Below are 21,980 nucleotides of genomic sequence, written 5' to 3' on the forward strand. Positions count from 1 at the left end.
CCAGTTATAGACTCTGCCAAAATGGAGTTATCATATGTATTCTGCATATTAGGAGCAGTCAATCCCCCCCCCCCCCACCCTTGGACTCTTCATATCATACTTTTCCGTTTGGGGATTCTTCTTATTTTTGAATTTTTCTTTGCCTTAGTTGCACCCTTCTGACTTCTAACAGAGAGCACCTTGCCCTTCATAGAAATGTATTTTGCATACCACTGGACTCGGGGTCAATATTGTGCAATGCGGATGATGTACTGGCATTTGCCATCTCCTTTTCCAACCCAACACCCAACTGCAATGATGGTCCATATAACCTTCAAGGCTTTTATGATACTTTTTTTTTTTCAATCCCTTTTTAAACATTGGAAAAATCTCTAAATTTACCAGGGTCCCCAAGCAGCGTATACTAAAAACATAGCTCTTTATTGCCATGAGTACAGTTTTTTTGGGAGACACAACATAACGAAGTGGTATACCAGACTGTACGGTAGTATCTCTTATCCCTCCCAATGGCACAACCGATTTAGACTTTTGTTTCACAATGCTATACTTAAAAGGATTTACAACTGACTTTGACCCAGAGGAACCAAGCGTATTTACATGCTGTACTTCCAGCAAGATTGTGGATATCATTTCCAATCAATGATTGGAACATAGCACAGTTTTTCCAATAAAGATAATATCGATAAATAAGATCTTTTCAGATCAAAATTAAATGTCAGAGGAGTCAACCTTTCCTCCACTTTCGATGTTCATTTGAATACTCAGGAGGAAGACGTCATGATATAGCTCTGAGAGGACCCGCCAAGGGAGAGAAACTACAGTACAATGGAGGAAGTGATAGTCGCTGAGAGTAAGGGGGGGGGGAGTTGAGTTCAACAAGCTCCCTTCATCCGGCATAATCTGGGAGGGACCACCAACAGGGAAACCCCACTCCAACCTTCTTATGCAGATCAATATCGATATGAGGAAGAGTGAAATCTTCAGTAGGCACCATCTCTTTACAAGCAACTGCAACGGCCTCTTTGCAAAGATCACTTATTTGGACCATATCAAAAGCTGTGCATAGCCCCTCACACTGGACAGCCTCCTGAGATAGGCTTGTGCACTATTTTAATTAATATTGGAAGAGATAAAAGCTCAAAGTTGAGTGGCCCCAGAAAGCTCCTATGAAGACACAGATGGTGTGAGTGCACTGAGATCTCCTGTACATCACCAGCCAAAAGAGGCCCACTATCCTCAGTGATCCTCATTGTACATCCATGGGCCAATCAAGAGGGTGTAGAAATAGGTGCAGCCCGGAAGTACAAGAGCTGGAAACATCTGCCGCTGCCTCTAAGGCTACTTTAAACATTCTGCAGAAAAAAACTGTGATGAGGGGTTGAGATTTAAAAACATGGTGGTGAGTGCTTCTAGAACCACAGGTGAATTTCTTTACTTGAGTTTTGACATCCTGTCAGCTATGACTTATTAGTGGCTAAATAGGTTAAAAGAAATTGGCTCAAATGCTCTGAGCAGGAGCTCAAAAGCACTCAAACAGCAGCAGAGTCCTTAGACAGTGCCTGCAATGGCAAAACCACTGCAGTGCAAACCACACTGCAAAACCCCAAATCAAAACACGCCCTCAGAGAGAAAATAAGCAGCAGTGATGGCATTATTAACGATGCTTAACGGTGATTGCAGAAATATTAAAAGAGTTAGCAGCAGACCACAGCAGCCACAGCAGGCACAGACAGCCAGATAACACCGCATCGTCACAAAGGTGGCAATTGAGGTGGAGGGGTTGTCATAGTTCTACCCACAGTTATTAGAGCATGGGGCCTGGCACCAGTCAACAGGACCACGTCATTGTACAGGGTGGGCAGGTGAATACACAGGGGCCCGATATCCCAGAACCCTCCTCCTTGCCCCCTCCTTACTGAATGGGTTGCGGTTACGAGTGGATGGGCAGAGCGCAGACAATACTTAAGTGTTCCATTGCTGGTTTGTGCAGCTGTTGTCTAGCCCTCTGAAGGACCCTGCTTTGTATCTCGTGTGTGAAGGCTCAGCTCACCAAGCCGGCTCCCGCTTTGCGGAGGAACAGGACAGCGGTCGCATCTTCTCCACAGGTGCTCAGGGGTAGAATCACTGAGTCACAACCCCCTGGTCCTCCATACAGCAGTCCACCTCCACGCAGATAAGTACTACACCAGCAGCAGTCTAGCTGGCCCCCTCAGGCATGTCTCCGCTCACATCAAAACTGAGCACCACTCCCAGTACCCAACCAGGCTCCAGCGTCTGCGACAGTGGCACAGCCCTAGCCACTAGGCTGGACAGAAGCGGCAATAGTGTAATCACCTAACAAGGCTTCTTGGTGGCTCTCGACATGCACCTCCCCCACTGCTCCCCATTTGCCATGCAGAGAATGGTCAGTGGCAGCATAAACGTCCCAAAGGAGGCAGGAGAAAAGCAAGGCGCTAGGGAGCTTCCCTCTAGCATGTCTGCTCCTCCATCTTGCTCGTCCACGTCCCCTTGGTGCTGTCTTCTGATTGTGACAAATTGACCCACAGGAATTTCTTCACCACCCTTGATAAGGTCAACATGAGCATAGACCAATGTAGAAGAATACGCTGGGGAGTTTTAAAACAACCAATGGAATATGGTGGCATTGCACTACCTGACTTCCACACCTGGCAGCAAAGGTTCACTGTTTAAACTACTGCAACATGACACAGACTGGGAATGGCCTGGCATGATGTTGATATTCTAGCTGTCACAAGCCAGGCTTGACAGGAACTGGTGCAAACATAGGCGTCCATAATCACCCCCTTTACCTCTTGCAGACAAACCTATGCTACCTCCTAGTGGTGAAAAGGCCAAAAAGGGACTACTCTGGCAGTTCTATGTATGGGTCTCACTGTGCTGCCTTCAATCATAGTTGTACATCAAAAAGAATCGCACCTAAAAAAAAAAGGAATTAAGATGGAGGCGTGAATTATGTCTCTACTGTGGGATCACTGGACACTTTGTCTAAGACTGTCCTCACTTGGTAGGAAACTACAGAGCCTGACCATAACTGATGAACCCTGGGAAGTTACTCCCCCAGATAAGAGGTTTGCCCTGAAGACTAAAAGTAGCAAGAACTAATTCTCAAATGCCAATAAAGATCTTAACTTTAACAGAACTCATGAGTTGGCTGGCTCCAATAGACCGTGAAGCATTAGGATGCTTTATCAATCAATCAATGTATGCATTATATGAACATTCAAGACAGCAAAAGGATAAGTCGGAATCCATAGTAGGAACTGATGGTAACGCTTTTGTGGATAAAGGAGTCAATTGGCAAACAATGGAATTGGTTGTGGCATTAGAGAATGGTCATGTAGAAAAGGTACATTTTGACCTCAGATGCCCCTACATTCACTGTGATTTTAAGAACAAGCTGGCTTTGCAAACATACCCCTCAGATCAATTGGAGAGAACAGAACCTTGTTTTGTCTTCCCAGTGTGATAAACTGAAATGTTTTCCAAGACAAGTTTTAAATCACATGCTACCTTTATGGTGCATTATAGACCAAAGCCACTTCAGTGCCTATCCCAGAACCTTACCAATAGTTTAAAGATGTGTTCAGTAAACTTGTGTGTTGGACTTGGCCATTTTTGCAGGGTTATCCCCAAACTTTTTGCTTCTTCCTCCTATTTTTCCTGACCTGTTGTTGTTGGTTTTAGGACTCTGGGTACTTTACCACTGCTGATCAGTGCTAAAGTGCACAAACTCTCTGTTAAAATTGTGAACATGATTGATTATTCATGATTGGCATATTTGATTTACTGATAAGCCCTTAGTAAAGTGCACTGAGTGTGCCAGGGCCTGTAAATCAAATGCTACTAGTGGGCCTGCAGCACTGATTGTGCGACCCACATGAGTAGCCCTGAAAAGGGTTCTCAGACCTGTCACTGCAATGTCTGCATGCAGTTGTTAACTGCCATGTCGACCTGGCAAGTGCACGCACTTACCAGTCCCTAATCTTCCCTTTTCTTACATGTAAGGCACCCCTATGGTAAGCCCAAGATATCCCCCTGGGCAGGGTGCAGTGTATGTGAAAGGTAGGACATGTACCGGTGTGTGACATGTCTTGATAGTGAAATACTGCCAATTTTGTTTTTCTCTATTGAAAGGCTTTCTTGGCCAATAGGATAAAATGGGAAATGCTTTGTAACATTTTACAAGTATAACTTCCCATTGTGACAAGATGAAGAAATATCGTTGAGGCTCTCTGAAATCAGAATTTAATAACAAATCTTTTAGTAAAGTTGTTTTTTAAATTGTGTGTTTGAAAATGCCACTTTTAGAAAGTAATAAAAAACAACATAACCGCTAAGTAGGCATTTTCTTGTTTAACCATTCTGTGTGCCTCTGCCTGTTTGTGTATTGACTGTCTGGTTTTGGAGTGACAGGGCTGGGGATGTGCATTCGTGGGTGATGTTTGTGGTGCTTTTCATGAATGAGTCAGGGCTGGGCTGAATAGACATGGGCTGCATTCAGAGTAGTGGGAGGAGTTTTCACTAGCACCTGAATATGCCTGGTCTGCATTTAGTGTGGTGGACGGAGATATCCCTTGCTCCTGAATAGGGCCTGTCTCCCTTGCACAATGCTGTCTCCACCCCCTGTGGTCATACTGCACCAGTGAGGACAGGAATTATTTGGACTGGGCTCACAGACCCTTACACAAAGAGAACAAAGACAGCTTGGGGTATAAGTATTAGACCTAAAACCCCAGAACTTTAGACTACTTCTGGAATCAAGATGAACATTTGCCAAGGAGAAGAGCTGGAGAAACTGGAGGAGGAGTACTACCCCTTTGCTGTGTGCTGTCTGGGGTTGGCCTGCAGTAGCTGTTTCTGCCAAGTAATGGAGAAGGACTTTGGTGTGTGCTATTGTCCCCCTGATTGAAGATCATCTTCAAGGGCTTGAGTAGAGCTTGCCTCCTGTCCTGAAGTCTCAGGGACACAAAGACCCCTCACCCCCCCAGCACCCCTGAACTTCCTTGTTGGGAGTTCTGACCTGCCAAGAGGTGCCTTTGACTATGTTGGGCCTCTGGATGTTGTTCCTGCTATTGGGAGCTGGAAAAACAATGCAACTACAAGAAAATCGACGCACCCTTTTTCTTGCGGCTGTTTTTCTGACGCAGTACCACCGTGCGAAAACAATCTCCACACATCGCAACGCCGCTGCCAAAATCGACGCAGCGCATGTCGCAACTGCAAGAACTGACGCATTGAGGAATCGTGGCTGAAGAAACCAACGCATCACCGGTCGACGCAGCCGCATCGACTGCCGTTGCATCCTGGATTTCCACGCATCGTACCTGTACTGCAAGTTTTCATGACGCATCACCCATGGACCAGAATCATCTTGGAGTCGACGCATCACTTCCTCCTACAGACCAGACACGATGCATCACTTCTCCTGCGTGCAGTAGAACTGTTGCATCGCCTCCCCATGCTCTCAGGAACTGGTGCATCTCTTTGTGTTCTCAACGCTTCCCATCTCTGCGGCTGTTTTTCCTTGTGAATTCTGTCACAACATGTCACGGCGCGCATATAATTTAGGATGTCTGGGGGATGAATGCAGCACTACACATCCCAGAATGCCTGCCACAGAGTTGTGTGTCCTACCTCTCTTTCCAGGCCTCCCTATCTAACCACCTCCTTCCCAGGACACGGGGCTCGTCAACTGATGATTACGACCGTTGGAAGACCGACAAGCCCGTGGGACGTCTCCCGCTATCAAGGACAAATTGCTAACGGAAAGAACCTTGGAAAGGAATCCGAGACTCGCCGGGAGAACAGCGTCGAAGCACGCCCACAGAACTACCACCAGACGGGTTCAGCTGCAGGAGCTGAAATCCGTAACCCGCACTCAGCTGCTTATGCGTCGGAGACGTGTGAGCCCCCACCGAGTGACCCCGGGCAGCCGCCCGTGTTTTCACCGCCAGAAGCGACGCGAGAGCATTCCCCGTACATTACCAGGATACTGAGGAGCCGTGACCGGCTCTTATGTGAACGGCCATTAGGTCGCTACCTTCCTTGCACAAGCGCAGAGGAGCGCTAGTGAGAGGCTCTCATATTGTCTAAATACCGCTATTATAGCGGGTGGCCACACACACGCGCAGGAGCGCTTATAGTTTAATTAGTGGCAATCACAGCGGAGAGCTGGTTAGAAGCTCAGTTACGAACAAACACCGTTACGTGGCGGTTGGCAACACACATGCGCACAGGAGTGCTAATTCATTCGTCCTTTACTCCCCTAGGAGCCGCTGAAAGGCTCGGATCTTAGAACTCAGGCAAAAGCGAGTTGGGGGCGACCCCCACTAAAGGACGACTGCTACTTCGAGGCCCTTGACGTTTCAGAAGGGGAGACAAGTACCTCTGTCCTTGGCAGGAGATCCTGCTTCGTTCTTATTTCATTTCTATGTTTGATGACTCCTGAATGCTTGGGGCAGAGATACAGAGTACGTGAGTTCCTTCATGATACATTGTATGGCATCGCTGTGGGAGGGAAAGGGGCCACACTAATAGTCTGTGTTTCTGCAGGAACAAAGGACGGTTGAGGGAGTGAATGTTCCAACTCCCGGGCATCTTCCCAGGATCCCTACTGCCTCCTCGTTATTGTTTCGTTTATCCCTTTTTTTCCCTTTCCCCCCTCTCTGTGGTCTTCGCTGTAGAGGTGAAATATATCATTACTCACAGGAGGGCCACACAAATAGGGGAAAGGGTTACTTACGTCCAACATCTCTCCTGCTGCACCCGGCTAAAGGTTAGTACCTACTCTCTCTCTTGTGACACAACTACAGGTACTTTGAGAGAAATCATGCATCGATAGATTTCTATGGACCAAGTTGTATGAAACCTATTTAAAGTCATACTCTTAGTACATGTATGTTGAATTGTTGTCGTTTTGGTCTTGTTGAGTTTAGATAAAGATACTTTATTTTTCTAAACTGGTGTGGTGTCTATTTGTGATGTTATCACTGTATTACTGTGTGTTTTGAGTACAAATACTTTACACATTGCCTTTGGGATAAGTTTGGCTGCTTGTGCCAAGCTATCCAGGGGGTGAGCAGGGGTTATCTAAAGTGTGTATCCCCCTTACCCTGACTAGGAGCAAGGGAACCATTTGGACAAAGGTGCCCACCTCTGCCAACTAGAGACCCCCATTTCTAACAATGAGGCAGACCAGTTATTACCACATCTGCCATACTCCTGTCTGACTGATCTTCCTGAAGCGTAAGATGGCTCTCAGCTGAGTCTCGGTCTTGGGGCGGGGGGCCACAACAGGACGGTGTGTATTTGGGGCTGGAGGAGCAGCAATGTGCCCCCACCAACTTTGTGGCCTACGTACAAACGGATCCATGGCGTATCTGGCATTTACTGGCCTTGATAGTCAGGCCTGCTTTCTGCGTTGCTGGAAGCAGAGGTGTTGCAGGAGGTCAACCTAGCTAGAACTGAAGACAGTAATGTTATCTAGGTAGGCAGCATTGAAGTACTCCAACTAAGCCAAGTTGACCAACATCTGAAAGGTGGCAGGGGCATTCTTTAACCCAAAGGGCATCGCCCTCAATTAGAAGTGGCCCTCTGGGGTGGAAAAATCTGACATCCTTGATCACCCTCAGTTAAGGCAATTTGCGAGTACCCCAATGTCAGAGGATGTGGTTAGCATCAGTCTTGGTGACTGTGTTGAGCACTCTGTAATCCAAACAGACCTGGAGTTCTGCGGTGGCACCAGGTGGAGCAGCATTGGGTACCAGAACCAATGGGCTGGACCAAACACTGTTGAAGTGCTCATTCAGCCCTATCTCCAGGATCTTGGACTCCTCCTCCTTCATGCTGGCTCTAACTTTATCAGCTAGCCTGTAGATTTTATTCTTGACAGGCATGTGGCATGAGTACACCAAGTGGTGAGCCTGGGTGTAAGCGAGAATAGGTAGGAGAACTGATACAGCAACTGGTAGCATTATCTCTCCTGGTGTGGAGTCAGAGAGCAGCAGAGGTTCACACCCTCTCCTGACCCATCTTTCTCTTGAGAGGAGATCTGGGAGAGGTTCACTCTCCTCCCCTTGATCTGTCATCAAGAGCATTGCAACCTCAGACCTCTCAAAGTGGGACTTGACGTGGTTGACATGCAGGATACTCAAAGGGTACCTGGTGGTCTGGCGGTCCACCAGGTAGGTGACCTTTCCTTGTGCTTTGTGACCTCATGGGGCCCTGTCCACCCATCCTAAAAGGCCCGGGGCTCTTTGGCTCCATCACCTACACTTTTTGGCCAGGTTGAGACTCTACCAGAGTGGCTCTCTAGTCATGCCAGAACTTCATAACTTTTTGGCTGGCCTCCTAGGTTTTCTGTGTTCTTTTTCCAAAAGTGCATCATCTTAGTCCGGAAAGCCAACGTGTAGCTTCCTACATCTTGGGGAGTTTTTTTGGAAGCTTGCTCCCACCCTTTCTTCACAAGGCTGACAGGCCCTTGAACAGGGTAGCCATAAAAAGGTTCAAAGTGACTGAAACGTAGCCCTTTCTAAGGTACCTCCTAGTATGCAAACAACAGGCATGGCAAGAAGACTTTCCACATACCCTCAAGGTCTATGAAAGGCCCATATTCATGCCTTTGAGTGTCTTGTTGAATCTCTGAACAAGTCCATTGGTCTAGGCGTGATAGGGTGTGGGGAACGTATAGGTTACTCCACAATCATTCCTCATTGGTTTCTTGTAGACTGGCATGCAGTTGGTGTCCTACTCAGACATAACCTCCTTGGTGAATCCCACCTGAGTAAATATCCCTATCACTGCTCTGGCTACTGTGTGTTTGCAGTCAGTGTCCTAAGAGATATGACCTCAAGATACCGAATGGCATGGTCTACCAGGACTAGGAAAAAGCTGTTGCCCAGAGCTGTCTTCGGTTGGGGAGGTCCCACAATGTTGATCCCACCCTTTCACTGGGGTTGCCCAAAAGAGGGAAAGGGAGCAGGGGGGCCATTTGCTTTACCCCTGACTTGCCACTGAACTGGCAGGTATTGCAGAGCCTACAATAGATACAATTCGGTTAGTAGTGGTCCCCAATAGGAGAAATACCGCACATCAAATATTGCATACGTTATTTACAATTGATTCATGTGTGAATATATTAATATAACAAACTTTTTTTCAGTCACATTGAGGTGCTATCTTGGCTCGGTTCACCTACTACCTTAAAGATGCTCATTGACATCAGAAAAACTAACGTGTAACCACATAAGCAAAATAGAACCTTATTCAGCACCCTCATAGATAAATACAAATACAGATATTCATAATGTAATACGATTAACATGTAAGTTCTTTTTGTTCGATTTAAACACAACTTCACATTTAGCATCTAATCAAAAAAGGTCAACAATATCTTTTTGCGAGATGTAGATAAACGCAAGAGTCCATAAATTCCTATTCAACTTGTCGGTTTATTCTTTTGGTACTCCCAGCAAGGATTCTGCCAACACGTGTTTCATCTAACATAGACTTTTTCAAGCCTGGAAATATAAATACCATACATGTTGTTTTGGTCTGTAGAAAGGTTGATGGTGAGATTACAACATAAATGCATCAAAGTGATTTCGTCATTATTTGCCCGAAGTGGAATGGCAGTAAACCAAGTCTCTAACAGTAAGAGTCAAAATAAGAATAGAAGAGAAATGTTGTCAAGTGCTTGAGCTAGGAAGAGAGTTCCTCAGTCACCTTAGAGTGGAAGAAATTTTGTTAAAGAAGTGAGAGATAAAGGCAAGAATACCATTATCCACCAAAAATAAAAAATATAGTTCACCCAAAATAGTGTCAGAAAGAAGTGGAAGTTTAAAGGAAAATCACACGTGATTCATTCCATTCTAATGTTAAAACTATATATAATATACTAGTGGATCCACCGATTTCAGATCAGACATCTAGACGTTCCTGATGTGTGTTGTTCCACCGCAACGTCATATGATTGTACTCATGAGTAAAATGTCAATAGGAATCTGTAGCAATGATAGGAAGTTGCATTAGGCCACTATTCTCCCAAAGCTTGTAGGTTCCATAGTCTCCTACTATAATGTCAAACATTCTAATCTAATCTAATCAACATACTTGTATGCCCACTAATAATCAATCAGCTCCCTTCTGCGACGTCCAAGTATCAATGGCCAATCTGAAATGTCATAGATGAGACAGTGCTGCCTATAACAAAATAGATAGGTAGTGGTCAAAACGACAAAAAAGTAACCTGTTGCCATGATCCTCCAAAGTTAATAAGGATAGAAAATACACTGCTCAAAAAGTTAATTGACCCTTGCGTAATTTAATTCACATTAAAGTAAATATAAATTAAGAGCCATAACCCCAGAATAAATTGTTATTACTGTTCTAAAAAATATCTGATAGTTTCTAAGGTACTGTTGGTGCAAAATGTAAAGCACAGTCCTTGACAGTGTGATCTGACCAATAGGGGGTCACTGTTACACTTACTCACTAAACAGTAAAAAGAACCAATACAGTTTAAAATATTCTCTCAGTAAGAAGTCATCAAAAAAGCTTCTAACTATCCTTTAGTTCATGATGTTCAGAACCACGAGGTTGGTTTACCCGAGAACATAGCTCCGCGTTGTCTTAGACGCAAGTCCGAGTTAACCGCATCAGGGGCCTCATGTAGGTAGCCAAATACCGGTCGGTAACGGCCGATTTTCGGTAATTATACCGTTACCGACCGGTATTTTGGCTTTTGAGATGTAGGGGGAGAATTTCTGTATTCGGAATTTACCGAATCGGTAAAATTACCGAATCGGTAAAATTACCGATTCGGTAATTTTACTGATTCGGTAAATTCCGAATACAGAAATCAGATGTAGGGGGACTGTGTGGTGTGTGTGGGGATTCGTTATTTACCACCAACTGATAGTTGGTGGTAAATGACGAATATGTGTGTGAATGCATTATTTTGCCCATAGATGTGTGCAATGTGGCAGACACACATGCCCTCAGGGCATGTATGTGTGCCACATGTGCACACATGGCCGAATCAGGGGTGCAACAGGATGTCACCCTTGCATGTGCTCCCCCATTACCGAATCGGTATTTACCGATTCGGTAATGAGGCATACCTTCCCATCAATCGGAAGGTATGCCTCATTACCGAATCGCTAAATACCGATTCGGTAATTACCGACTCACTCCGATTCGGTAACATTTACCGAATTTTTACCTACATACACTTTACCGATTCTTAAATACCGAATCGGTATGATTCGGTATTTTAGAATCGGTAAAGTGTATGCCACCTACATGAGGCCCCAAGTCACTGCATTAGTATCCCGCGGTAACTGAAGATATGTTCCACTTTAGAGGACGTCCTTGATAAGTTACTGCACTGAAAAATGAAAGTAGCCCACTCTTAGCTGAAAATAAATATATTGGAATTAAGGATCATGGTGAATCAAGAGACCGCTGTATCCCGTATCTAGTGCACTGGTGCGATTCACTTACCCGAGACAGGTTGTAACAAATTCCCAAAAGCGAGTCCGGGCTGTTAGCACCCAGTCACTGCGTTTGTTCAGCGCGGTAACTAATGTTGAATATAAATATCCAAATCACCCATTCACGTGTGACTACAACAGTAATATGTGACCGCTAGACTAGTGTATCTCAGTCATCGGCTGCGTCATTATAGAGTAGTCTCCAGTGTGCTAATTATTATTAAAATGCCCTGAAGTGTCAGTTGAAATTAGTTCAAGTGCACATTTCTATGGTATGTTCATAATATAAACCACTACGAGGTTACAATGTGGTGGTATATATATTTTGTCTTAGTCAGGTCTGGGGGTGTTACCTGCAATTAATCACCTTTTATTCTCATGTCATTCAGGCTAGTAGTGTATAGCCCAAAAAGAGGAAATTCTCACCAGATCAAGGAGCGTGATGCAAAATACAGAGGGAGATAATATGCAAAATAAACATTAATGCTTGAATATCATATCATAATACAATATGTAATTTCTTCTTGTTTGTTTATAACAGGACACTAGGCATAGGCAACATAATACAATGTCAGTTTCACATTAACAGTGTATACTCTCAGTCACGTAAGAAAACATGTAACTCTCAGCATTGAGTCCTAGATCTACAGATCTCAGTTTTATCAACCACTTTATTTCAAGCTTTCTCAATGCCAGAGTTCTGTCTCCACCTCGTGTGTCATCATCTGCTACTGCAATATCATAGAAGCTAAGTTTTTTTATTTCGGACGCAGCATGCATATTATTATAGTGAACTGCCAATGGATAATTGGTATTGCCATTGCGGATAGCTCTAATATGTTCCTGAATTCGTTCTTTAAGAGGCCTGATTGTACTGCCCACGTAAATCAGGCCACATTGACATACAATACAGTACACTACAAATTTAGTGTTGCAGTTTATAAAGTGGTGTACTTTATGTACCTGTCCTGTATTGTAGATGAAACTTGTTGTTCAGTTTATAGCATATTGGTAAACATTACATGTAGCACACCTATAAAAGCCCATAGGTCTATTAGGTAGTCATGTTTGTGCCTGTCCAATCCTTTTGGGTGGTGTGTATGATGGACACAAGAAGTTTCTAAGTGTTCTCTCTCTACTGTACATAATTTGTGGTTTCTTCACTACATATTGGTCAAAGCTGTGGTCAAGTTTCAAAAGATGCCAATGCTTATGTAAGGTTTCATATACATCGTGGCTGCATGAGTTATATTTCGTGATAAATGCAATATTAGTCCTCTGTTGTTTATTCTTTTTGCTACTGGATTTGAGAAGCCCCGTACGACATATTTTATTTATCTTGCTGTGTGCCTTATCTAAGGTGGTTTTGTCATAACTCCTGATTGAAAAGCGAGCTTTCAGAAGGTCTAATTCCTCTTGGAATATTGTGTCATTGCTGCAGTTTCTTCTCAGTCGAGTCATTTACCCAAAGGGAATTGCTCTGATCTGTGTACTGGGGTGCGTCCTATCAGCGTGTAGCACCGAGTTGCACGCAGTAGGTTTGTGATACAACCTGGATGCAATTTTATCATTTTCTATATATACACATTTGCTGGACTTATACGTAAACCCCAAGTTTTATTCATTGCTGTTAAGATGTAATATAAATTCCATCAGAGTCTCATTGTCTCCACCCCAAATTATGAGGATGTCATCTATAAAACGTCCCCAGGTCCTGTCATGTTTGGTGGACAGCTTTTCCAAATATGGTGCTATTAAAAACATTTTTTGACCCCATGGCAACCCCAGATGATTGCCTAAATCACATTCCATTGTGTAGAAAGAAGTTGTTTTCCAATGTAAGGCGTGTGCGCTCTAAAATCATTTGCGTGTGTTCATAAAGTGTTGCGTCACGCTTGCATAGATAATAAGTTAACACCTCCATACCCTTGTTCAAAGGAATGCTAGAATATAATGCATTGATATCTAAAGAAACAAAAGTAAAATCATTAGACCAAGTCTGATCCTCCAGTTTTTTCAAAAGGTCCTTGGTGTCTAGGATGAATGCTGGTAGGTTTTGTACAATAGGCTGCAGGGAAATGTCTATGTATTCTGAAATTCGCTCGGTGGGTGACCCAATCCCCGAAATAATGGGTTTACCTGGAGGAGAGGTGCAGTTCTTTTGTATTTTGGGTAACGTATAAATGCATGCTGCTCGTGGTGTTGGATTGAAAAGATTTTTCAGTACCATATCAGTAAGCAGACAGGAGTTGTGCCAATAGTTTAGTGTTTTTTCAATTAATGCTGTTACCTCCTTCAATGGATTCTGCTTTACTTTAATGTAGGAGCCAGTATCTGCTAACTGATTATCAATTTCCTTGATGTAATATTCTTTGTGCAATAGGACAATGTTACCCCCCTTGTCTGCCTCTTTAATGGTCATGTCAGAATACCTGGACAATTTTTGTAGTGCTGTTCGTTCATCTTTACTAAGATTGTCTTTAAATCTAATATGTTTGCAATGAAATTTGTCGTCTAACATGTATAACTCATTTGTTACAGCCTTGTAGAAGCAATCAATCAAATTGTCTGGTGATAACATAAGTACAAAAGTGGACTTTGCCCTAAGACCACTGTCCAAATTTAGGTTAGTAGCTATATCCAAATCCTGTAAAATTTCTCCAATTGTTGGTGCTGAACCCTTACTTTCATCCAATGATAACAACGTTTGTAAGTATTGAATGTTTTTAATTGTTTTGTCACTTTTGCTCACCGTGTAAATTAGCATTGGACATGGTTTCTGATTCGCATCAAAACAATTGTTTAGTTTTAACCAGCGTACAAATTTGAATAAATCAATATGGATTTGTGTGAAATCATGTTTGGACATGGGGCAAAAACTCAAGCCTTTCTTAAGCACATTATTTTCCATAGTTAATAATCTATATTGTGATAGATTAACAACTGAAACATCGTCATTAATACATTTGACCATAGGCGTGGTGAACACAGATGTATCATTAGATACACCTCCCTCTCCAGCATTTAGTTCTTTTAATTGAGTGATGTGGATCGCGTTACTATTTTTTTCTGATTTGAGCCTGATCTTTCTCCCCCCTCATCTTGTTCTTTTGTGCCTGAATTCTTTTTGTAGAAACTTGATCTGGTTCCCTTCCTGTACCGCTCTAGCTCTGCGAAAAAGGAGGAGGCTGCTGGTGTATTTTCCCCTCCCCCTACAGCTGTGTATGTTTCTCCTCTGGCCTCATTTATTTCGCTTGTAATGCTAGATAGGTCCGACTCACTTGCTGAGGTCAAAACCACGGCTATTGTGTCACTAGGCACATTCTGTATACCTCTTGGTTTGAGTTCATCAAACTTTTTGGCAAAAGTAAATATTCTGCCATTTCGTAGTCATTGTGATCGCATTTTCTAGTCTTTGATATACGTCTGGTGTGCACTTAAAACTTCTCTCAGAATCTTATAGTTTAAATCAGTAGCCTCTTTAAGATTCAGTGATTTAAACTCTTCCTCTATTTGTTCAATTTCACTCAGTAGTTTAGATCTTTTTCTCTCTGCATGCCTAATAAGTATATCCATCATACCTAAGGATGATGATGAAATCCAATTTTCATCAAAGAAAGATAATAACTCTAAGACCTCTTGGTATTTGCTTAATTTCAATATATTTCTTCAAAATTGGTAAATCCCATCATCGTGAGAGTTCTTGTTTGCGTAGTCTTTCAAGTTTTATGAACAGTTGTTTTAGTCCCTGAGGTTTATCAGTAGATTTCATTAGTTTTCTGTTTTGAATATTTTATTTGATTTATTTGCAGAGTTTTATATAGCGCTGGCTAGACCCGGAGGTATCAGAGTGCTTTACAAGAGGATTAGCGTTAGAAAAAAACAGTGTTACTTCATTTACATCAGTTACTAGATCATAGCATTACATTAGACAAAAAAAACAGTGTTACATGGTTCCATCAGTTAATAGAGCATGGCTTAACACAGAAACTAGTCCCATGCAGCATAGAAGGAAGTGGGGAATAGCAAGGGGTTGGAATATTGATCAGGTCAGTCAGACCAGTCAGGGAGATAGTACTTCAGGGGAAGATCAACAAAGTCAGAGTAAACAAGTCAACAAACTCGTTGCTACTTTGTCAGGGGAGCAAGACTTTGTGCGTCCCAACCGTCATCCCGGAAAGGCATAGTGGGAAACCAGGCAACTGTGGTCAAGTCCGGAAGGCAGGTGATGGCCGGAGGAATACTTTGTCCCGAAAAGATATCATTATCTCTATCATCATCGAATCCTGCCATCTTTTTATTAGTTGATTCCAATTCCTCTAATATAATTTAAATCAGATCACACTTTCAAATGAACTTGAGTGCTGGTAACCACAAAACATATAATAGATAGAAATGAGGTAGTAGTGGTCCCCAATAGTAGAAATACCGCACCTCAAATATTGCATATGTTATTAACAATTGATTCATGTGTGAATATATTACTATAACAAACTTTTTTTTAAGTCGAATTGAGGTGATATCTAGGCTCGGTTCACCTACTACCTAAAGGTGCTCATTGCACATCAGAAAAACTAATGTGTAACCACATACACAAATTAGAACCTTATTTAGCACCCTCACAGATAAATGCAAATACAGATATTCATAATGTAATAAGATTAACATGTAAGTTCTTTTTGTTCAATTTAAACACAACTTCACATTTAGCATCTAATCAAAAAAGGTCAACGATATCTTTTTGCGAGATGTAAATAAACGCAAGAGTCCATCAATTCTATTCAACTTGTCGGTTTATTCTTTTGGTACTCCCAGCAAGAATTCTGCCAACACCTTTTTCGTCTAACATAGACTTTTTCAAGGCAGGAAATATAAATACCATATATGATGTATTGGTTTATAGAAAAATTGATGGTGAGATTAGAACATAAATGCATCAAAGTGATTTCGCCATTATTTGCCTGAAGTGAAATGGCAGTAAACCAAGACTCTAACAGTAAGAGTCAAAATAAGAATAGAAGAGAAATGTTGTCAAGTGCTTGAGCTAGGAAGAGAGATCTTCAGTCGCCTTAGAGTGGAAGAAATGTTGTTAAAGAAGTGAAAGATAAAGGCAATTTTACCATTATTCACCTACAGAATGCACCTGTGGTCACTCTTATCTGGGGCCAATATAAGTGGGTGACCAACTTTGAAAGGTTATGATCTACCTCAGATGTCCAGCCAAGGGTATAGCATGAGCCAGCTCCAGTAGGAAGGCTCGGTAGCAATGGGGGACCACAAACACATGGGTTGTTCTAGGCTCAGGGACCTGGGATTCGCAATCCAGGAAACCATTCTCCCATTAGATGAGGTGATCATCTGAATTAACTTTATTTGCCTGGGCCTTGGCCTGTCATCTGTGCCTGGCAGAGCTGTGCCAAGGAGAATCTCCTTCAGCTTACCATTCTGCTAGTTCAAGTAGGACTCCCACGGCAACAATGTCCTCTCCTGTAGGTTCAGCGATGTCATCTTCAAGTTTAGTCTTCTCTCAGACCATGGGAACATCTGAAGGGGGTTTTCTATGCCCCTGGCCCCTCCTATTTTTGGCAGGTACCTGGACCATTGTTCCAAGCTCCAGGTTCTTTGGACTCTTCTCTCAGGTTGCCACTGACCATGTGGTGAGGCACATACACTCAGGAAATCCTTAGATCTCCAAGTGGGACCAGAGGTCCAACTCTTTCCAGGTAGTGTGTTCTAGGTCATTACTTAGTGGACAGTCCGCAGACATGACCAGACTTACAGCTACCGTTAAGGAACCTGCAACCCCTAATGTCATTCAAAGGGAAGCAGATCCAGATCTAGTGTATAGTGGCTTGCATGGTTTTCTGCAGTCACAACTTGGTAGAATACATTGAGGATTACCAGCTCTGAGGACTACAGATGATAGCTAACAGTAGTTATACTGTCTCTTCTATCTCTCAGAGCCTCCACTCTCTTCCCATTGCTTAGTATTGTCAGGCATGTGAGCCTTTGGCACCATCTCTTGGTTAACCAGGGAAACTAGAGTAACCTCTGCACTACCCCCAACACTAACTGGGGTGACTTCCTTCCCAAGCACTACACTAACCATCATGGGGTATATCCACCAGTGCGGGCTGCTTCCTGTGCCCACAGACGGGATTTACTTTAAAGTGTCATACTCGTAGCCCTCATTGCACTTGGGCTTAAAGTGGACCGTGGGTTTCTTCCCATAGCAACTACCTTTCTTTTGTTCAGGATGGGGCGGGGCATCCTTCCCCTGGGAACTCATCATTTAGGGGCTTTGCGAAAACTCGTTGTGTGTTTCCTTGTCACTCCCTCTTTTTTTCACTAGGACCCTGTCCACAATTTTAGTGCTCCCACCAGGTACCTTCTTGGACAATCTGGTGCTAATACAGAGGTCAGCCTCATTTGCAAGCTCCCTGGGTGCAGTGAGCTAGGAGCTTGTCAGATGTTGATTCAAACTCTGTAAAGAAATTACTGAGCACATGCTCTCCCACCATCAGATCATATAGCCCATCCACATCACTCACTCTGCTACCCTTCACCCCACCTTTCAGTGAATTACTGGTGTACTCTACAAAATCCACCCAAGACTAGTTAGACAGTTTGTGACTGTACCTCAACCTCAAGCGGTACTTTTTTGGGGTGGGACTAAACTTGATGATAAGGGCTATCTTTATGGGGGACACACTTCATCTGGTCAGCTACCTCTAGGGTCAGCACAACCACTGGTATATGGCTCCATAGAGTAGTCCCCTCAACCCTCCTCTGGGTCCCTATGCATCTGCAGGGCTACCTCATAGGCAGCAGAACACTATATATCATCCCTTTCACATAACTAGGCACCAGGCCTTTGTGGATGTGAACTCGTCTGCCTTGATTGAACACTTCATTGATGTTGCCACCATTACACCTGGACTCTAGAGCTGTTTATCTTTTAGGTCCTGCTCCTTTTGACTCACTTCACAAGCCAGGAGAATTTTATTTTTCTCCAGAGCAGGTTTCCTTTTATCTAGGGCCCTTTCTCTTCTCTGCCTCAGCCATTTTCTCATCTGCGGCCGATTTTCTTTCCTTTCCTTTGCAGCCAATTTCAGCTGGGTCAGCTGCAGTTTGAACTCTCTGTCAGCTCTCCTGTCCTCCAAGTCCACAGAGGACTGCTGGCGGGAGGACACACTGCTTCCTGCTCTGGATCCAGTAGGGGACCTCATTCCTGGGGGTACCCCGCTCTCCTCTGGGGCCATAGCCAGGAGGTTCTCTCCCTCCTCCTCAATTTCATCCTTCTATCTGACATCATCCTTAACTACTACTTGCACTTCTGACAATGACTGTAGCTGATGGGCCTTTGAGGGCTACCTTGAGCTCCTTTTTCTTGGAGCCTTTTTCCCTCTGCAGCCCCCTTTACCTAAACAAGTGTTTCAGCTCTTTCACAGTGTTGCTGAGGACTCCCTCCAACAGATACACAAATATGAGGTAGGAATTAAATGTGGAATTTAGAAAAAGGAAGAAATTGCCAACCAAGGAGAATCTTAAAAAACAATTCTAATGACAGATTGTCACTAGGGATTTTTGTTTTTAAAAAGATCATTGAGTGGCCCCGTGCAAACACAACTACTGGACACCACGTTCAAACACCAATGTAAGAACATGGATTAATAGATGAGAAGGGTTCTCCGAGCACCCAACATTTTTTATCATATGTCGAAGTTATGGTATCAACTGTTCTTTTATTGCAGTATCCAATTCTAGTCCTTACACTAGGACTATCCACTTACCCAATTGCCAACATGTGTTTTGTCTTAAGCTATAACAGCAGACTTCCTCAGGGCTATAATATAAACACCGGAGTATCAAAAAGAGAGGAAGTTCTGGAAAAATTAAAGAGTCCAATCACCAGGTTCAACGACTCAAGAGGCACACAACATGTGTCGTGTTTAATCCTAAAAGTCAGACCACGGAGTAATTTAACATTATTTGTAAGTGGTATCAGTAAAGTGAAGTAAGAGATGCTGTAATCAATGCACTCAGTGCACTGTAGTTCTCCTTCACTTTAGGGCGTAGTGCTAAACATCCATGTTACATGCCCGGTAATTTATCTTGTCGTGAACGTGGTTAGCTTATTGGCCAAAAGCGTGAGCATGTGGGTGGTTTGAAGCAACTGTCACTATGGATGTATGGGAGCTATAACTAACCTCCATCTCAATGTATAGGTCATCATGTTCAGGATATCAAATAAATCCTGTTAATTCGATACAAGCAGGCTTAATAGACTAGGTAAGCTCTATATCGTGGCTGTGGAGGACCATAGAATGTAATTATTCTGAAATGAAATTCAAAAGCCATCCAAATAAATAACGGTATGTGTTGAAGCACATTATCTTACCTTAAATTTCCCAATAGCCTTGAGTGTAACCCGGATATGGGTTACACTCAAGGCTATTGAAGTTCAAGTTCCCTACTACCACACCTTGCTCTATTGTAATCATTTGTAGGCCATGGAAATGGAAGGTTCTGTGGTGATCCTGTTTGTCGCAGGTAAGTGTATGTGAAGCAAACGGGTATCTGGAGTCACCTTGTTTAACTGCTTGAAAATGTTCAAATATTCTTTCCTTTAGCATCCTTATTGTGTTGCCCACATATATTTGATTAAACTTGCAAATCAATATGTAAACAACAAAATGTGTGGTGCAATTGATGCTGTGCTTGATCGTGTACACTGGAATCTGATTATAGCAAAAATTATTTATTTCTGTTGCCAACCTGCATTTAGCGCAGTGGCAGCATTTATAGGACCTCTTCATTTAAGTAGTGAGACAATTGTCTTGGGTCTTAGAATGTGGGTAGCTGGGGCTGATCAGACCTCCCAATGTTGTGCCTTTCTGGAAAGTAATGCATGGATGTCTTGTGATATATGTGGTAATATGAGTATCTTCATTGAGCAAATGCCAATGTCACTTTAGTGTTTTGCTGATGTCAGCAGTATTGGTACCATAGGACATGATGGGTCTGAAGGTCTCTGCAAACTTATCTTTTGTGAGTTTGTTATCTGTTAGTGTTTTATGCCTCTTTAATTTGACTGTTCTCGTATATGCTTTGTTGACGGTGTCATTATCACACCCTCTGATTTGAAATCAGTTTTTTATGTCTTCTAGACTTTTGAAGTATTCTACTTCGCAGCTGCAGTTCCTTCTAGCCCTGGCCATCTCACCATAAGGTATTGCTTTGGGTAGGTGGCTGGGATGGGCACTATCTGTATATAATGCTGCGTTACACGAAGTGTCCTTTCTGACCATTCTACTCATATGTTTGCTGTGAATAACTAAGTTGTGTATGAGAGGAGTTCTTCTCCAAACAATGTGTGGCATATATAATGCTGTCCTTACTGTTATGTCTCATTTACAGAAAATTCCTGGGATAAAAATAAATACAAGCAAGTATCTACTGAATATTTTATGTTTGCCCTGTTTGTCCTTCCACTTGTTTGACTGATTGAGTATAGGAACAGGACTTTGCGTGAGGATATCATAGTCCACTGGGTTAGATAACTTTAAAATTGAAAGACTGTTATGTGAACAGGAAAAAGAATGTTGTTCAGATTCCTTTAAAAGAATGCAGACATGTGACAGCAGAAGATATGGAAGAAAATTTACAATCAGTGTATTTCTATAATAAGTAGCCTTTGCATCCAATAAGATCAGCAGAACAACATGTAAATCATTTTTAGTGAGATTAAGCATTTCCTATAAACCTCCTACACAGAGCTATCAAATTAAAAGGATGAAAGGCATACTCTCCTTGAAAAGATACAGATTGCAAGTTATGCAGTGCTGCTGATACATTAAGTGAGAGACAGTCATTATCTGGCTCCACTATTGTAAACTGCTACTCTGCCACCCGGAATTAAAGGGCTGCACTGTTTTAGCAGAGGTCTGCCTACTCTACTGGCTGGTGCTGGTGTCTGCAACAGAAGTGATCCAAGGCACAAGATCCACACTCTCTGAATACACTTATTCAGTGTCTTGATATGGTTGCAGAAGTCAAGTAATATACTGCATCTAAAGCACACAGGGCTAGGCTGTGACATCTGATCTGGTGTCCATAACTGGCACGACCTGCGATCTGCTTGTCATACTAACTGCAAGACCCCACAATGACTCTCAACAAAAGTTGGAGTTCTGTCACAGCAGTTTTTCCTTGCAATCAGCCACTCTTTGTTTAGAAGGTCGTGGCTTTTAAAGTGCAAGTGCTCTCTCCCCTGCTTCTAGGGTTGGGACTACTGACTATTCTTTACCTCCTACCAGCTACCACATAACACAATACCACATACCACATAACACAATACTAATGTCTACCACATCATGTCTTGCCTTCACCAGTCCCCTCTACCCTACAGCCCGGCTCCTGAAGCTGAACAATCAACACAGCACTATCTCTGCAGCTATCAATAAA

The 21,980-nt window shown here is 43.0% G+C and overlaps 1 protein-coding gene across 4 annotated transcripts in view; it reads right to left on the reverse strand.

The window, feature by feature from the left end:
• Nucleotides 1-21,980, reverse strand: part of HNF4G (hepatocyte nuclear factor 4 gamma) — a 514,515-nt gene that overhangs the window by 378,293 nt on the left and 114,242 nt on the right. For 2 of the 4 annotated variants that reach the window (XM_085605412.1, XM_085605414.1), the window contains exon 3: nucleotides 19,915-19,967. The exons of the other annotated variants lie outside the window; for them this stretch is intronic. The gene's annotated coding sequence lies outside the window, so the exon portion shown is untranslated. The remainder of the gene's footprint in view (nucleotides 1-19,914; nucleotides 19,968-21,980) is intronic. 4 annotated transcript variants of the gene reach the window in all.

Source organism: Triturus cristatus, chromosome 5_1 (genome assembly GCF_964204655.1).
Source record: "Triturus cristatus chromosome 5_1, aTriCri1.1, whole genome shotgun sequence".
In the NCBI taxonomy this organism is placed as follows: Eukaryota; Metazoa; Chordata; class Amphibia; order Caudata; family Salamandridae; genus Triturus; species Triturus cristatus.